The sequence below is a fragment of the Vulpes lagopus genome, chromosome 9, assembly GCF_018345385.1.
Source record: "Vulpes lagopus strain Blue_001 chromosome 9, ASM1834538v1, whole genome shotgun sequence".
Taxonomy (NCBI): domain Eukaryota; kingdom Metazoa; phylum Chordata; class Mammalia; order Carnivora; family Canidae; genus Vulpes; species Vulpes lagopus.
In genome coordinates this window covers 60,503,948-60,522,856 of record NC_054832.1, presented here as the reverse complement: position 1 = coordinate 60,522,856, position 18,909 = coordinate 60,503,948, and the positions used below count along the sequence as shown (strand labels likewise).

The following is an 18,909-nucleotide window of genomic DNA, read 5'->3' as shown; positions in this document are numbered from 1 at the left end:
AATGAAGGTTAAGGAGAAATTCATAATGTTTACTACAGTATGTGTGGAATTCATTTGTTTCTCAAATCTATTTAGAAGTTGATCTATATACTCTTTTAGTCCCTAGAAGATTTGAGGAAAAGGTGCTAAAGGAGCAGTCATTTCTAGTGAAAGAATAAATGTCTTTTATGTGAGTAAAAAATTTTGAATCTAAATTCACAGAGTTTGGGGTAGGTTAGTAGCTGAAAAATGTGTATCATTCTGTCTACCATTTATGGAAATTACTTGAGGTATTATTTGCACTGTGAATACAGGATTTTGCTTTAATAATTTTAAAGCGTGAGAGAATAACCTCAGATTTTTAAAAGAAAACATAATCTATGAATAATATTCTGTGAGTCTGATAAATTATAGCATTCAATTTTTCTTTATTTTCTGGGCCTCAGTTTCCAACTGTATAAAGGAAGAATTGTGTGATTTCTCAGCTTTTAATAAGGACATAATTAAAAATAATATCTCTACTTCTTTAAGTACTTAATCAGACTTGTATGAACTTTCTGGTTAATGTACAGATTAAAATTTAGTCTTAAGCTGTGTCATATTCAACATTACTTTGTTACCTACTTTAGATTTTTAAAAAAATTTTATTCATTTATTTTTAAAGACTTTATTTATTTATTCATGAGAGACACAGAGAGAGAGAGAGAGAGAGAGAGAGAGAGAGGCAGAGACACAGGCAGAGGGAGAAGCAGGCTCCATGCAGGAAGCCTGATGTGGGACTCGGTCCCAGGTCTCCAGGATCACACCCTGGGCTGAAGGTGGTGCTAAACCACTGAGCTACCTGGGCTGCCCTCTATTTTAGATTTTAAGAAACATTTTATTTGGCAAAAATATCAAACTTATAGAAAAATTGCAGTACAGTGTAAAAATCTCCTGTATATTCTTCACTTAGAGCCTCCATTCAAGTTTTACCCTTGCCTGCTGGCATCCTCTGTAGTGTAAGGTTCCAGGATCACACACTACAATGAATTGTCATGTCTCCCTAGATTCTTTCAATCTGGAACAGCCCCCTCAGTTGTCCTCTGAGTGTCAGATCCTTTCTAAATGGAAGGTCACAGGTCAGTCACTTTGTGGAATGTCCCTCAACTTCAATTTTCAAAATGTTTCCTTATGATCAGGTTATGCAGTTTTTGGCAAAAATGTTACAGAAGCGATGCTGCATTCCAATTGGATGGCTCATAACATTGATTTGTCCCCTCATTGGTGCTGTAAATTCTGACCACTTGATTACTAGGAGTCTCTACTGTGAAGTTGCTTTTTTTTTTCTTTGTATAATTAAGTGTTTTTAGTGGAAAATACTTTGAAACTATTTAAATACATATACCTTACCCCACTTTCACCCACAAATTTTAGCATCCATTGATTTATCATGCTTGAATTAATTACCAATATGATGGTTTCTAAGTGTGTTGTTTCTAATTCTGTCATTTCTTCCACATTTATTAGCTATTGTTATAAGCAGAGCTTTCTTTTCTCACCATTTATTTATTCATTTACTTATATCAGTGTAGACTCATTGATTCCTATTTTATTTAATGGTTTATAATCTGTTATTGTCATTATTATTTTGCTGTTCAAATTGACCCAGACTTGGCCTTAAGTTACTCCTTCAAGCTGGCTTCTGTGTCCTTTTGACATGTCTTCATTATTCTTTTAGCATTTCCTTACTTCTTGGGGCCAAAAAACGTTTTAGGCTCATTTTGTACTTTCTTTGCCCAGCCCTGGATTCAGCCATTTCCTTGAGAAGTCCTAGATCTTTTTAGTGTAAAGTGGAATTTAGAAACCAAGATCAGGGTACTCAGTGTGTTTATTGCAATTGGGATGTTGCTGTTTCTAGGCCAGAGCTAAGGTACACACATCCTTTGCATCTATATTTATATATTCTGAGGCTATAAGTTCATATTAGTAACTCCAATGCCATAGGGTTCGTCTCATTAATTGAGAAACCTGGTTCTCATTATCACTAATATATTTACTCATTTGTTCAATCCTTTTTATATAGCTATTGACCTTGGCAGACTATGCCTGCTGCCCTGTTCCAACCCCATCTTCACAAGGGCTGTCATTACTAGCTGTAACCGGGCTCTAGGTCCCAGGTCTCCAGGATCACACCCTGGGCTGAAGGTGGTGCTAAACCACTGAGCTACCTGGGCTGCCCTCTATTTTAGATTTTAAGAAACATTTTATTTGGCAAAAATATCAAACTTATAGAAAAATTGCAGTACAGTGTAAAAATCTCCTGTATATTCTTCACTTAGAGCCTCCATTCAAGTTTTAACCCTTGCCTGCTGGCATCCTCTGTAGTGTAAGGTTCCAGGATCACACACTACAATGAATTGTCATGTCTCCCTAGATTCTTTCAATCTGGAACAGCCCCCTCAGTTGTCCTCTGAGTGTCAGATCCTTTCTAAATGGAAGGTCACAGGTCAGTCACTTTGTGGAATGTCCCTCAACTTCAATTTTCAAAATGTTTCCTTATGATCAGGTTATGCAGTTTTTGGCAAAAATGTTACAGAAGCGATGCTGCATTCCAATTGGATGGCTCATAACATTGATTTGTCCCCTCATTGGTGCTGTAAATTCTGACCACTTGATTACTAGGAGTCTCTACTGTGAAGTTGCTTTTTTTTTTCTTTGTATAATTAAGTGTTTTTAGTGGAAAATACTTTGAAACTATTTAAATACATATACCTTACCCCACTTTCACCCACAAATTTTAGCATCCATTGATTTATCATGCTTGAATTAATTACCAATATGATGGTTTCTAAGTGTGTTGTTTCTAATTCTGTCATTTCTTCCACATTTATTAGCTATTGTTATAAGCAGAGCTTTCTTTTCTCACCATTTATTTATTCATTTACTTATATCAGTGTAGACTCATTGATTCCTATTTTATTTAATGGTTTATAATCTGTTATTGTCATTATTATTTTGCTGTTCAAATTGACCCAGACTTGGCCTTAAGTTACTCCTTCAAGCTGGCTTCTGTGTCCTTTTGACATGTCTTCATTATTCTTTTAGCATTTCCTTACTTCTTGGGGCCAAAAAACGTTTTAGGCTCATTTTGTACTTTCTTTGCCCAGCCCTGGATTCAGCCATTTCCTTGAGAAGTCCTAGATCTTTTTAGTGTAAAGTGGAATTTAGAAACCAAGATCAGGGTACTCAGTGTGTTTATTGCAATTGGGATGTTGCTGTTTCTAGGCCAGAGCTAAGGTACACACATCCTTTGCATCTATATTTATATATTCTGAGGCTATAAGTTCATATTAGTAACTCCAATGCCATAGGGTTCGTCTCATTAATTGAGAAACCTGGTTCTCATTATCACTAATATATTTACTCATTTGTTCAATCCTTTTTATATAGCTATTGACCTTGGCAGACTATGCCTGCTGCCCTGTTCCAACCCCATCTTCACAAGGGCTGTCATTACTAGCTGTAACCGGGCTTCCTTTACCCTGTGGTTCCAACACCATTTGTAAGAGATGCCATTACTGAGTGAGCTGCCCAGGCTCCTTTTTTTCCCAAGCTTTGGTGTCATTGTCCTGTAGGCTACCATTACTGCCCTAATGAGGTCTGTCTAATGAATTTTATTTTTTATTTATTTTTAAAAATGTTTTTAGGATTTATTTATTTATTTATGATAGAGAGAGAGAGAAAGAGAAAGACAGAGACACAGGAGGAGGGAGAAGCAGGCTCCATGCCAGGAGCCTGAAGCGGGACTCGATCCCGGGACTCCAGGATTGCGCCCTGAGCCAAAGGCAGGTGCCAAACCGCTGAGCCACCCAGGGATCCCCTGTCTAATGAATTTTAGACTAAAGAAGAGAAAAAGGAAGGAAGGAAGAATGGGAGACAAAGGAGATTATAGATTAAAATAGATAACCAGGAGGGATGCCTGGGTGGCTCATTGGTTGAGCATCTGTCTTTGGCTCCGGTTGTGAACTCAGGGTCCTGGGATTGAGTACCACATCGGGCTCCCCACAGGAAGTCTGTTTCCCCCTCTATGTCTCTGCTTCTCTCTCTGTGTCTCTCATGAATAAATGGATAAGATAATAAAATAAAATAAAATAAAATAAAATAAAATAAAATAGATAATAGGGATTTTTAAAAAGATTTATTTATTTATTTATTTATGATAGACAGAGAGAGAGAGAAAGAGAGAGAGGCGGAGACACAGGCAGAGGGAGAAGCAGGCTCCATGCTGGGAGCCCCATGCAGGACTCAATCCCGGGACTCCAGGATCACTCCCTGGGCCAAAGGCAGGCGCCAAACCGCTGAGCCACCCAGGGATCCCCCTGATAATAGGTATTTTTAACAATCACTAAAGTTAGGATGCATGCCCATGGTTTGCTACTTATTCTTTACCAGTTTCTTTTAAGTTTCATATTAAAGTGTACTTTCACAGAAAATTAGCATAATATCTTTACAAAAGAAATATATACTTAAAATATTATTTTGAAAAGCACAATGAAAATGATTGGATGTAACCTGGATTTGGCATATGAAGTCACACATATATCTAATACAACAGATAAATGCAGCCTCCCACTATGAATATCTGAGAATCAAATATAACATGGGCTCTGTCTTAAATTGCTTGAGTTGCTGTTTGTATGACTGGTCAAATTAATTAAACTCCGTGTTCCTTATTTTCCTCATCTGTAAAATGTGAATAGTGATTGTGTTTATCTTTCAGAGTAACTTTGAGGAGTAAATGAGTTGATAAATGGAAAGTCCTTAGAATAATGTCTGATACTTAGTAAACACTACCATAATTGCTATTATTATTTGTATTGCCAGATACCTTTTTTATACAAATATTTGTTATTTGAATTTTTACTGTCAAATCTGTAACTTCTTTAAAAGTTGCCCTCAGGGGGCACCTTGGTGGCTCAGTCTGTTAAGCATCTGCTATTGGCTCAGGTTATGATCCTACGGTCCTGGGTTGGGCTCTCTGCTTAGCAGGGAGCCTTCTACCTCTCCCTCTGCTTTCTTGTGCTTGCCCTTTCTCTCATTTTCTGTCAAATAAGTAAATAAAATCTTAAAAAAAAGTTGCTGTCACAAACCTCTGAACTTTATTTGCAATTTTTTTTTCTACATGAATTAGTGATTAAATGTTCTCCTTTTTCTGCTCCTACATTAGACATTCTCTTGGAAATTAGTTAATCTAGGTCCCTCATCCCTACAACTCTGCTTTGTTTTTACCCATTTTATTCTGCTTGTGCATAAATATCTTACCTAAATTCTGGGGACTTTGTAGAATCTAGTACTTCGGAAGACCACATAGCAGTTCTTTTTGTTGTGGGTCTTGACTTGGCTGTGTGACCTTGTGAAAATTGCTCAAATATCTTGATCCTCAGTGTTCTTCAACTATAAAATGGAACTACATAGTGTTACCTCATAGAGCTAGTAGGAAATTTAATTAACTAATTAATTAAATTTAGATATAATTGACAGGTAACACTATATTAATTTCAGGTATACAACATAATGGTTCAATATTTGTATATGTAATGAAATGATCACCATCATAACTCTAGTTAATATCCATCACCACACATAATTACAATTTTTTTCTTGTGATGAAAACTTCTAAAATTTGCAGTCTAAGCAACTTTCCAATTTACAGTATGGTATTGTTAACTATAATCACAGTATTGAACATTGTATTCCCATGATCTATTTATTTAATAACTGGAAGTTTATACTTTTTAATCCTCTTCAATCATTTCTCTTACCCCACCACCCCCAGTTCTTGCAACTACCAATCTATCCTCTGTATCCATGAGTTCATTTTTTTGTTTGTTTTTTGGTTTTAGATTCCACATATAAGTGAGACCATTAAGATTTGTCTTTTTCTCATCTGACTTATTTCACTGAGCATAATGTCCTCAAGTTCTATCCAAGTTGTTACCAATGGCAAAATTTAACATTATTTTTTATGGCTGAATAATATACCATGTGTATATATATCACACCTTCTTTATCCATTTATCTAACAATAGACACTTGAGTTGTTTCCATATCTTGGCTATTGTAAATAATGTGCAATGAACACAGGAGTGCAGAGACCTTTGCAAATTAGTATTTCATTTTCATGTTAACTGAAGTATCTTCAGTTAAATACCCAGAAGTGGAATTGCTGGGTCATATGGTATTTCTATTTTTAATGTTTTGAGGAAACTATATTGTTTTCTATAGTGACTGCTCTAATTTACATTTCCATGAGTAGTGCACAGGGTTCTCTTTCCTCTACATCCTTGCTGACAGTTATTTCTTACCTTTTTGATGATAGTCATTCTGACTCATGTGAGATGAGATCTCATTATGGTTTTGATTTGCATTTCCCTGATAGTGATGTTAAGCACTTTTTTTTTTTAAATAATTTTATTTATTTATTTATGATAGTCACACACAGAGAGAGAGAGAGAGAGAGAGAGGCAGAGACACAGGCAGAGGGAGAAGCAGGCTCCATGCACCGGGAGCCTGACGTGGGATTCGATCCGGGGTCTCCAGGATCGCGCCCTGGGCCAAAGGCAAGCGCCAAACCGCTGCGCCACCCAGGGATCCCTAAGCACCTTTTTTATGTACCTGTTAGCTAGCTGTATGTCTTCTCTGGAAAAATATCTATTCAGACCTTTTTATTCATTTTTATATCATATTGTTCTTTTGCTATTGATTTGCATGAGTTCTTTATGTATTATAGGTATTAGCCCTATATCAAATATATGATTTGAAAATATTTTCTCCCATTTGATGATAGTTTGCCTTTTTATTTTGTTGGTAGTTTCCTTTACTGTGCAGAAACTTTATAGTTTATTTTGCTTTTGTTGCCTTTGCTTTTGATTTCAAATCTAAAAAATCATTGCTAAGATTGATATCAAGGAGCTTACTGCCTATATTTTCTCCTAAGGGGTCTATATTTTCATGTTTAACATTAAATCTGACCCATTCTGAGTTAGTTTTTATTTATGGTTTAAGACAGTAGTTTAGTTTCATTCTTTTGCATGTGGCTGTCCAGTTTTCTCAACATCATTTTTTGAAGCATGTCCTTTCTTCATTGTATATTTTTAGCTTCTTTGTTATAAATTAATTGGCCAGATGTGTGTGGATTTATTGCTAGCCTATCTCTTCTCTTCTATTGCTCTATGTATATTATGTGTCATTTAAGTGAGACAATTTGATAAAGCACTTAGCACAATGTTCAAAAAATGTTAGCAATAATTATGATTAGGATATCTTCTTGGATATCTTTCTTCCAGATCTTAAATATTAGTTCTAGTGCTAAGAAAAATGAGAATATGAGCTTCAAAAAGTTATTGGTTACTGTCTGCAGAAAAAACTAAGATTTTGGATTTTTAGAGCGATATGTGAATTTAGGCTGGTGGAGTCCAAGACTGACAACTCTTAAGAGCCATTATAATTTTTTTCTTTTTTAATGATCTTATTTATTTATTTGAGAGAGAGTGCACATAGTGGGGGTGGGGTGCAGAGGGACAAATAGACTCCCCACTGAGCAGGGAGCATGACACAGGGGCTCCATCCCAGGACCCTGGAATTATGTCCTGAGCTGAAGGCAGATACTTAACCAACTGAGCCTCCCAGGTGCCCCCAGCCAGTAAAATGTTTTTAAGAGGGTAAAACCTGGAGCCAGGCAGATCTAGGTTTCAGTCCTAGTTCTTCTGCTCACTAGTTGTGTGACTTTGGGCGAGTTTCTTAACCTCTCTTTGTTATATAGTTATTTCATAAGATTGTTGTGAGAATTCAGTAAGTTAAAATATGTAAAAGTACTTAGACTGGGGCCTAGCCCTTAGTGAGTACCATATACATGTTAGCTATTCAACTATTAATCTTTAGTGGCCTTTCCATTAACATGGGAGGTTTTCCTGTGATCATAATCAAATTGTACTTATTTCCAGTTATTTCAATGTTCAATTCCTTTATATTTAGAAAATTAAATTTTTGTAGTATGTGTATTATATATATTTTATAATGACATACATATTATAATTATTTATATAATAATTTTTTAACTTATCCATTTTACTGATATAAAATGATTGATTGCAGTGTGGGAGAAACTTTTTCTCTTTAGCCTCTATCTATATGAACAAGTGAGATGGGAGTAGAACCAAAGGACATCACTGATGTGATTCATTGGAAGGTGTCTAGAGGGCTGAGAAGCATGATAGATGTCTCTCCTCTTCATGTGACTCAGATGCTTAAACAGGCATAGAGAACTGAGTCAACTGAATGTTTTGGCTCAGTCCACTTTGTGGCATAAAACCCCACACAGTCTCTTAAATCTCTGGTGCTTTGTTCTTCTGGTTAGTGCACTTGAAGTTAGAGTTTTATATTTTAGACTCAAAATCACTAGGAAAAGAGACTCAAAGTCACTAGCAAAAGAAATTATTTTTTGAATGGGTATCACAATATTTTGGTATATACCTATTTTTAAAAAAAGTTATTTGTTTTTTTAGATAAATTGGGCTGGTACAGATTAGGCTTTGAATAAAATAGCTCTTTAAAACATAGAATATAATTAATATCAATTCATATTTTTTAAAAAGGCAGCATGGAATGGTAAAAAAAATTCATTCATGAAACAAATATCTTTTAAGCTTCTAATAAATTTCAGCCAACTGTGCTGAGTGAAGAGAAAGTATGTGTACACATACACATTGTCACCCCCTCCTGCTCCTGATGAATATATTTCTTCTCTTATAACTTACATCTGGTGGGGAGACAGATGTTAATGTAAGAATCATATAAGTAAAAGAATACTTATAACTGGGGTAAGACCATGGTATTGGAGAGTGTATTGTATGGTAGGAGAAGCCTGAGAAGGCTTCCTGGAGGCAGTGGCACTTGAGCTGAGATCTGAAGGATGAGAGAGAATAACACTGAGGAGCAGTCAGGGAGTTAAGAAAGGAGATTATTCCAGACAGGAGCATCTGTATAAGTTTGTGGCAGGAGGGAGCATGGATTGTCTAAAGAGCCCAAAGAAGGTGAGAGTTGTCAGAGTCAGAGGCAAGGAAGAAGTAGTGAAATAATGAGGTTATAGAGTTAGTTAAGTAGGAGCCCGGAGCAATTAGGGCTTTGTGGGCCATGTTAAGTGGGCTTTGTGGGCCATGTTAAGTACTGTGTTGTCCCAAGTTGGATGGGTGAGAGAAGCTTAGGATGTTGAGAGAAGCTTAGGCTATGGATTCTGGTAGATGGAAAGAAATGAAGAAATGCTAAAAAAAAGAGCTATTAATTATGGCTATAATTTTAATACTCTCAAGGTATAAAAAATGCAATTCAGTATAAGCCTGTTATTCACAAGAGAATTACAGAATTTACTAAAGATCAGTTTAAAGTATACTGCAGGTGGTATGAGTTGATAATAGGACACCAATTTAAGGTTATATGATGAGTTTATCTCTCAATCCTGGCAGTGTGTCTCTATGACTGTATATATATATATCCTCATTTGGAGGTAGGGCTGAACTTTCAGTCTGTGGCTTTTCATGAATGTGAGGTCACATTCTGGTCTCTGAGACAGGTTGTGAATAAGAAACTATTGACATGGGATCCCTGGGTGGTGCAGCGGTTTGGCGCCTTCCTTTGGCCCAGGGCGCGATCCTGGAGACCCGGGATCGAATCCCACGTCGGGCTCCCGGTGCATGGAGCCTGCTTCTCCTCCCTCTGCCTGTGTCTCTGCCTCTCTCTCTCTGTGACTATCATAAATTAAAAAAAAAAATAAAAAAAAAAAGAAACTATTGACATGTCACACACAAGGGAAAGTGATGCAACCAGATGTGAATATTAAAAAAAACACTCAATATAAATGGACCCGACTTTAGAAGAGCCAGTGAGAATTTAGAGAGATCACTTAGGAGACTATTGCAGTGATCCTGACAGGAGATGCCAGTGGTCTGTAGTGGGTGATGGCAGTGGGACCAGAAAGACATAAATGGCTTGATTGATCTTGTTTAGGATGAACTATAGAGAAAAATCACAATTTGGACTTCACAGCACTGATATTCCCATATTTGTGCTAGAATTAGGGAATTTGACTGAAAGATAAACAAAAATCACTAAATTACACCAATATAGTGTAATTCTCCCCCCCCCCCCACACATATAAATGTATTTTCATGTTTATATATCTGGATATATTTTAAACATTTCATTTTCCAAACAATTATTTATATATATAAATAATCACTTGGGTATGGAAATAACACAATTTTCACATGTCATTACTAACACATACTAACATTTCGGCTTTGTTTTTAATGCAGAAATTAAACAAAATTTGCCAACAAACACTTATTGAGCACCTACTATGTGCCAGGTAATAACAGGTTTTAGCTTATGATCTATAAATTTGTATTCCTACCCCCATAATTTTATAACATGTATGATAATTTTAAAAGATTTAAACCATTTCAATTTCATTTTAAATTGCTTGGACGTTAAAATATTAAAAATGTAAGAGGAAAAAGAAGTTGCATTTTTTAGTTCTTGACTATTGTATGCCAGATGTCCTAAATGTTTTAGGAATCCTTTCGCCTTTTCACCCTACCTTCCCACTGTGTGCCCAGAATAATTGATTATCCATGTGTGATCCTACAAGCATTGCACCAAAAAGGGCAAAAAACAATGGACAAAGATAATGAGATTTCACATTTTGCCCTGCCTACCTCTTTCTTTCAAACTAATCTAAGTTAATAAAACTTCCCATGAAAGCCTTTGAAATTTCATCATAGGGTTTGTGAAAGAGGTGAAAGTTGACCTAGAAGTGCTTGACCTATAACTTGTCAGCTACTGGAAGTCTAGCCTCATAATTCAGAGGTCCAGTGACAGCTTTGCCTATAAACTCAAGTCTTCATTTCACCGATATTTTCAGGTTTAGTCTCCTTGAAAATGCTAACAAAAGTGAAGCATATCATTTCTCTGCTTGGGATAGCAATGGTGATGTTTATGGAACCATTTGCTGTCTCAGGGGTAATCTCCCGGATAATTTGGATTAACCTTATCGGGTCTCTAGATACCACATTACCTGGGGTGGATGATCTCCAGAATAACCTTTCCAAGATCCTAAAGTTTTAACCCCAGCACCATGTTTTATCAAAAAACTTTCAACAGAAATTTATTGAAAACTATTTGACCAGGCTTACTTCAACCCTTTTGGTCTGAAGTGGCCTTCAGTCAGGCAAGAAAACATAATATCTTCTGTGAATAATTCTAATTAGAAAGTAGGGCAACCTGACATTTTCCTCTGTTTACTTTTTCCACAAGACAGTTGTTATGTATCAAAGTGCCTCTCTCCTCCTATTTGTCCAGGTTTTGAAATTGGTTACCTGGAAAAACGGAGAGTAGTGCTTTCATTAGTTTATTTGCTGGTAGAGAGAATTTACTTAAAAGAGTGAAGAACTTTCCCCAAGGAAGAATTTGTCTTTTGGACAGGCAACCAAAAAAATCATTTATATGTATTAATCAAAAGTCCTTCTGGACTTTTTTTTTTTTTTTTTTAAGGAAGGAGGAAAGTTATATGGCATCTGAAGCTGGGATCAACCCTGAAATTCCTCATCCTAATAAAGCTTGCTTTTGTTAGATCTAATTATGTTCATAATTACTTTTTTATATTATAAAGCTAGAGCTTATAGTTACAGTGCAAGACTATGAATTTCACTGCCTCAAAACTGAAAAATAGAAATTACAACTAATTTATTTTTTATTTTTTTGCTTTTTAGAAAGTGCAGGCTCAGGTGAGGCTTATACTGGATTGCATTTTTTTATACCTTGAGAGTATTAAAATTCACTACAATTTTTTCTGGAAAATATTCATCCCATTTGAATCAGTTTAAAGAGGTAGACAGAGTAGCAGTGGCTAATAAAATTAATATTATATCTCTAGCTCTTATAGATTGCAGTCTCAATTGAAAGGGATAATAGAAGAAAAAAAAATCACATTGCATTCTTCATGTTGAAACCTGGCCTGTGCTTCTGAAAATAAGGTATCTATATGCCTCTACCCAATGCTCATTTTTTTCTAAAATTCATCTGATTAAAGTGCATTTAAACATAGGGTGAAGAAAAGTATTGATATTGTGCTCAAAAAAGATCTTATTGCTGAAATTACTTTATAAAATAGCTTGAACTAATCAAGTTATGAGATCTAACAGTTTAACCTTAGAAGGGACAGGTAAAACACTTCAAAATAATGATAGTTTCTGTTTCCCTGAGGGTTTCCTTTGTGCTAGATGCTTTGCATGTACAGTCTCATTAATCCTGACAACACTGTAAACTATGTATTATTATTTCCATTTTATAAAGCAGGAAAACTGAGACTCAAGAGGTTAAGATACCTGCCCAAGCTCACCTATCTGGGTTGAGATTTTGCAGTGAAGGAGCTGCCATTGTAACCCCGTCTGTCTCTGATTCCCATGCTCTTTCCACTATGTATCATGCCTACAAAATGCTTGGTTACTTCCTGCTGTATCTTCTTGAGAATAAAACTGGAGAGGTTAGTGGGAAAGGCCAGAATATGGGGATGGGGAATGGAAGTGATTATGGGTGCAGTGGTGTTTTCACTGGAGAGTTCCATATTTGGATAATAATGTGTAGAGCTGTAGCCAGGCAATTAGAGGATGAGCCAGTTAAGCTAGCTAGAGGAATTTCCATTGAGCTGGGAGCACAGTTTATTAGAAAGATTAAAGACTGGTTGGACCATTTCCTTGTCTCAGACCAATGGAATAATGGAAAGAAATTTTGCATTCCAACAACAGAACAATTCCCTGCTAAAGCTGGAGTGTGATATTAAAATAAATAATAATAATAATGATAGTTACCATTTATGGGACTCATCCTAAGCACAAAGCTTTTTAAAATTGCATTATTTTTAACCTTACAACCCCCTTGTAATGTAGTTTTTATTATTTTTGTTGTACAGTTGGGGGAAAAACAAAGAAATAAAGTATTGAGGAGGTTCTTCTAGGCTGAATTATAGGTTCTTGATCTCTGGAGTCTGCATTCTTTTTCTCCAAGGAAAATATTGACACACTTCCTTATCCATTGCACAATAATATATGATCTGAGAAGAAAAGCTTTAAAAATACATTTTAAAAGTGACCAGTTTTGCATATCTAATTGGAGGTACTGATAAGGACACTAGCATGTTAGGTGGGATAGAGTAGATCTCAGAGAGTAGAAAACTTTTCCTGATTTTACTTTGGTTCCTTAAGCTAGTGTGGTCCAGGAACAGTGGTGAAAAAGTGGTGGACCACTTTTGCTTCAAAATAGCTGAACAGTCTGAGACAAGTCATGTAACCTTGTGGGTCCCAATTTTCATGTCTTTCTTTTTTATTTTTATTATTATTATTTTTATTGAAGTTTGATTTCCCAACATAGAGTATAATGCTCATTCCATCAAGTGCCCTCCTCAGTGCCAGTCACCTAGTTACCCCATCCCCCCACCTGCCCCCCCTTCTGCTACCCTTTTTCCTTTCCCAGGGTTAGGGTCTCTCATATTTTGTCACCCTCTCTAATTTTTCCTACTCATTTTCATGTCTTTCTTATTTTAGTCTCAGCTTCTAGTTCAGTGCTTGGCACATGGTAGGAATGAAAATGATACATGATATAAATGAAGAAGCTCGGATTGCTAATTTTTTGAAGTTTCTTTCAGTTCTAAATTCTATTATTCAGGCATAGTAACTTTGATTTCTTTATTTTTTCAAGAAGGAAAATTGTGCCAATCTATTTTGCAAGGTTATCAAGGGAATTAACTAGTATATTTTCCAAGTTATGGAGGTCCTACAGAAAAAGATGAGAAGACTTACCTTCTTTCAAATAGTTATGATAACTTTTATTAATATTTTTCATTGATCCAATGTCACAAATATATCAAGTACTATAGAGAAAATAGAACTTTCCCAGCAAGTACATAATATGAATACACTAGTAATGGCACTAGTGTTAGTGACTGAGTTTAAAGTGACTTCATGCCAATGTTTGAGAAAATCTGGTCACATATATTGTTGTATAGGAAAGTCAGACTGGCATCAACCCAGATATTGCTAGAAGGAAGATAATTCTTTAAAAGTTTGTTCTATTAGTGGGACTTTTGCATTGCTTCTTGTCTTTGTGGTTTGGAATGGTAGCCACCACTGTGTGGTCTCATAAAATATGGAAGCCAGGTGCTTTGTGCTCTAGGCCTGGTAATTTGCCATGTGAAGATCAATCATTGATCCCGATTTTCAGTTTATTCATTTTTGAAAAGTTGATAGTAAAGTTTATGCCATCAGTTTACTGTGGAGATTGATAATGACTATAGAATAATCTGAGAAAGTTCTTTTTCTATGGCAACTATATGGATATTACATATTTGCCAAGCCTCTGAAAGATCAGAATAAATTAGAAGCTCATATTTACTAAAATGTTCCATGTGGAACTTGGACCACATGATTTTATCACTCACTTTTCTATTCTAAAAACCTTATAAGCAAAAGAAAAGGAAAGGGAAATAAGGGGAAGATTATTTCTCTGCTGGCTATGAGAAGTGTGTCATTTACAAAATCTCTTGAAAGCATGGTATTTTCTTCAACCACAAGAGTGGACTATTTGTAAAAGTGTTAGTGGATTTCCCAGATTTGTACTAATAACATACAGTGATTCCAAGTTGCCTTTTATACCTTACACTTTACTAGTAGAGAAACTGAATCAACAAAAATAATGTTATATGGGAAAAATAGAAGAGTCAGACATTGGGTAATGATTTTCCATTAATTTTAAAAATTGATTTATTCATTTCTTTATTTGTTTATACATTTATTCATTTAACCATTATTAAGTTCCCACTCCTGAGCTAGGTGATTAGAATAAAAAGATAACTAATCTCATGTTTTTTCATTTAATTTATTCCTTTTTCATTAAACTTTAATAAATAACTTATGAAAGTTAAAAATAGACTATCTTGATATTTCTGTTATATTAACAGAATATGCACATTTCTTATTTATGAAGAAATTTATTCTCTGCCAGAGATCCCTGCAAATGGGGGGAAAGCCTTGAGTACTCTGAAATACCTGTGATGAGAAATATACACAAATTAAGAAATAAACAATAAGCTATTAACACAAAGCTTGGTAGAGACTCTCCGCATTGCAAACAAAAGAATCTTTTAATACTAAAGCATGAGTTATGTGACTACTGACTACTGATTGTCCTCAAATATTTAAAGATGTGAGCCATGAGAATATTTTAGACTAATCCTTTAGAGAGAACCTTCTTTTATTTGATAATTGGCTTAAGAAAAAAGAAAAAAAAGATTGACTCTAGCTGAGAAACCAAGACCTTCATGTGAGTGAGTCCCTGATCCAGGGACTCAAATGATGTCAGTAAAGTTGTCTTTCTGTCTTTCAGCTCTGCTTCTCTGTATTGGCCCCAATTTTATGAGTAGGCTCTTCCCTCATGGTGATAAAATAGCTGCTGGTAGTTCTAGGTTTATGTTCTATTTTGCCAACAATTCAAGTATAAGAATTTTTTTCCCCCAATAGTTGCAACCAAAGTATAAGAATTGAGTTTCATTGGCTCTGGTTTATCTGTCTTGGGTCACATGTCCATCCTTGGAGAGGGTTAGTGTCTTTCTCACCCAAAACTCATGAGCTGAAATGAGGAATATCAGACTTCTGGTACTAGAAGAAGAGGACATAAAGACAGATGTTCATCACATTATTTTTAGCAATATGTAGTGTCTAGAAAGATCCTATCTGTTCTCTGCCTTATATCGTAGCAGAGGGTTCCATAGTCAGCTGCCTTTATCTCAACCCAGTGCACAAATTTTTCCCTATCTTACACATTTGGATTTGCTCATTAGTCTCTTTATGAGATCATGGTTTACAACCAGAGATTTTCAGACTGTGAACTCCTTCCTTAAGTGGAGAATGTTTCCATTTATAGCAGAAAAATTGCTCCATGCTATTTGGCCATATGGCCTGCCTTAGTGAGAAGACATGTATTCTTATGTCATCAAAATCCCTTGATATTGATATAAAATCAACTTTTATAGAGCAGGATATGTATTTTGTGTCCTCTTTACAAAGAAAATTTAATACTGCCTATCCTCAAAGAAAAAGTATCATGAAGTTGTATAAATTACATTAGAAATCATTTTTCATTTGAAAATTAAATTTTGCATCCGACTGGATGGTTGTACTTAATCTAATGGATTTCTGAGTGTTTAAAATAGTAACATCTGCCTGTAGACTCATAAAGGAATCTATACATCATAACAATCAGAACAGTATGAAACTTTTAAGTTTAACTTTCCAGGAGGATGTCAGATCAGTATGCTCCATTAAAGAATATATAAGGAATTATTCAGTGAAGTTTCATTATATTGCTGACCCCCCCTCAGTAATTTATTTGTTTGAATTTCTGCTATCCCAAAGACTAAAACTCTTTAAACTAGCTCTTTTTATAGTGTGAGACACTCAAGATTAAAAAAATTCCTAAGCCCCATTATTTAATTTTAACTAAAAAATGCTTATTGCGGGGTGGTAGGAACTGAGCTAGATTCCTAGTATTTCAATAAACCATAAATGAAGAGGAAGAAAAACTGTAGAGGACTTAAATAGAGCATAACAGGCACAGACATTCCAAAACATGTAACACAGAAATAATTACAACACAATATAAGGTAATACTCAAAGTAGTATGAATTCCATACTCTGAAATAAAGCATAAAATATCTGAAGCATACATACTAGCTGGACTTCTAGAATTACTGAGGAGTCTATTAAGTCTTGGATGCAGGAAATAGGAACCTCAGAAAGTTTACTTTTGTTTATAAGATTTATTCTTAGCAAGTGGGTGGGTGGGCAAGTACCCATTTTTTCCCCTTGATTCGCACATAGATTTGGCCCTTAGTTTAATTTCTCCAGTATGAAAAATGATCCCTAGTTTATATCAATAAAAATTTCTGCTTTGAAGTAATCTGGACAACCTTACTATATAAACTCCCTAAAAGAAAGGAATCTATAACTGACACAAATTCCAAAAGACTGCTTGGAACTTTCATGAATGAGAACTGTGATTTAAGAAAAACCACGAGTAACACCTTCCCTAAGGGAACTGATTTTTTGAGTCTGAAACTATGTCTTGTGTTGAATTGTCTTACAGGGACAACTTTGTCAGCAAATTTTGCCTCAATCCATTGCAATGTTTTCTATTTTGTTTTTCAATGGAATAGATTTTAGGAAGTGACTGCTAGTGCTCCTTATCATAAAGAATGATCAATTATAGGATATTATTTCCCTTTTTCAGTTTTATTTCCTTTTCATTTGACTTTTTAAAAATCATCTTGTGCTTTTTACAATGTGTGCTTAATCTGTGTGTGTCTGTGTGTGCATGTATGTGTGGTAATACTGCAGACATTCTGATTCTGGACTATGCAACATTCCAACCAACAATGCAGTACTGATGTGTTAATGAATATAAATTTTATTATTATTGCATATATAATAATTATTATTTTCATCATTTTCAAAATTTGAAAATATTTATTAACTGACCAGATTTCAAAAATAATCATGGTCAATACTGTAATTCATCCTTCTAATAAGCCTGTCGATCTGGTCTTCTCTGTTGCTAGCATCTCCACTTTCTACAAAATGGGTGGTCTGTTTTATCATTCCCCTCATTCCCCTCATGGAGAAGATAATTTCAAGGGCCATAAAAAGTCGTTTGCTTCTTTGAAATGTTTTCCAGCAGTATGGATCTCATGAATCAGATCCTCCATGCCATATTTACCAAGAGATCGGGCAATCAATGTGTTACCTGTCAGGGCAATTCACTTCTTGTTGATTTTGCTGTAACCATGCTTATAGATTAATTCACTCACCACTCCAGGGTTGGGTCCCCCCATGCTATATGTGGTTCCACAATCCTTAGCATGTTAACTGAAGCCTTGTTGAGCTTAACAAAGGTGCCATTGAAGATCTGGCAAAGCCAAAAAAGCTGCAAAACCTTTCAAACCTTTGGGCTCGTCCCACTGATGCCTCTGATCCTGATGACAAATGCCAGTTTAGGTTCTGCAGGTACATAGAATTTGCCAGCTTTTCTTTCCATCCTCACCCTTTGAATCTCAGTTCTGTATATCTGCCTATATTCTTTGTGGTAATGCTTATTAGCTTTTTCACAGATAAGCTTCCTCCTTGCTTTTCAAAGCATCTTTTGAGCAAACTTCTTTCTCAGACACTTTCTTGATCTTCAACTCTGAGAAATTCCTTCACTTTTTCTTAAGGATTTGTGGCACAGCAGGAACCTTCTTTTTCTTTTCTCCTGCACCCTCCATGGTTCCAGCTGGAAAAGAGAACTATTTTCACCATTTTTAATGTGCTATGCATTATGCTAATAACTAACTTTCAAAATAAATTCAAGAGGCAAATATTTATATACATATTTATATATATTTATCTCATTTTATAGGCTAAATGATTAAGGCTTGGATAATTTAGATTAAAACTTGGGAGTATTAAGTATTAAGACTTAATTTAGATTAAAACTTGGGAGTATTAAGTATTATGTTAGCTACAGAATTTTTGTAGATGCCTTTTATCAGGTTGAGGAAGTTCTCTTCTGTTCCTTTTGTGCAGAGAGTTTTAATCATGAATGGATGTTGACTCCCATTAAAGGCTTCCTTTTTTCATTAATTGAGATTATCTATGTTTTAAAAAAATTCTTTTTTTCTTTTAAAGATTTTATTTATTTATTCATTCATGAGAGACAGAGAGAGAGAGAGAGAGAGAGAGAGAGAGGCAGAGACACAGGCAGAGGGAGAAGTAGGCCCCATGCAGGGAGCCCGACATGGGACTTGATCCC

General features: G+C 35.4%; 1 pseudogene; it reads right to left on the bottom strand.

The window, feature by feature from the left end:
• Nucleotides 1–17,606: 17,606 nt before the first annotated feature.
• Nucleotides 17,607–18,382, bottom strand: LOC121498615 (annotated as a pseudogene).
• Between the last annotated feature and the right edge of the window lie 527 nt (nucleotides 18,383–18,909).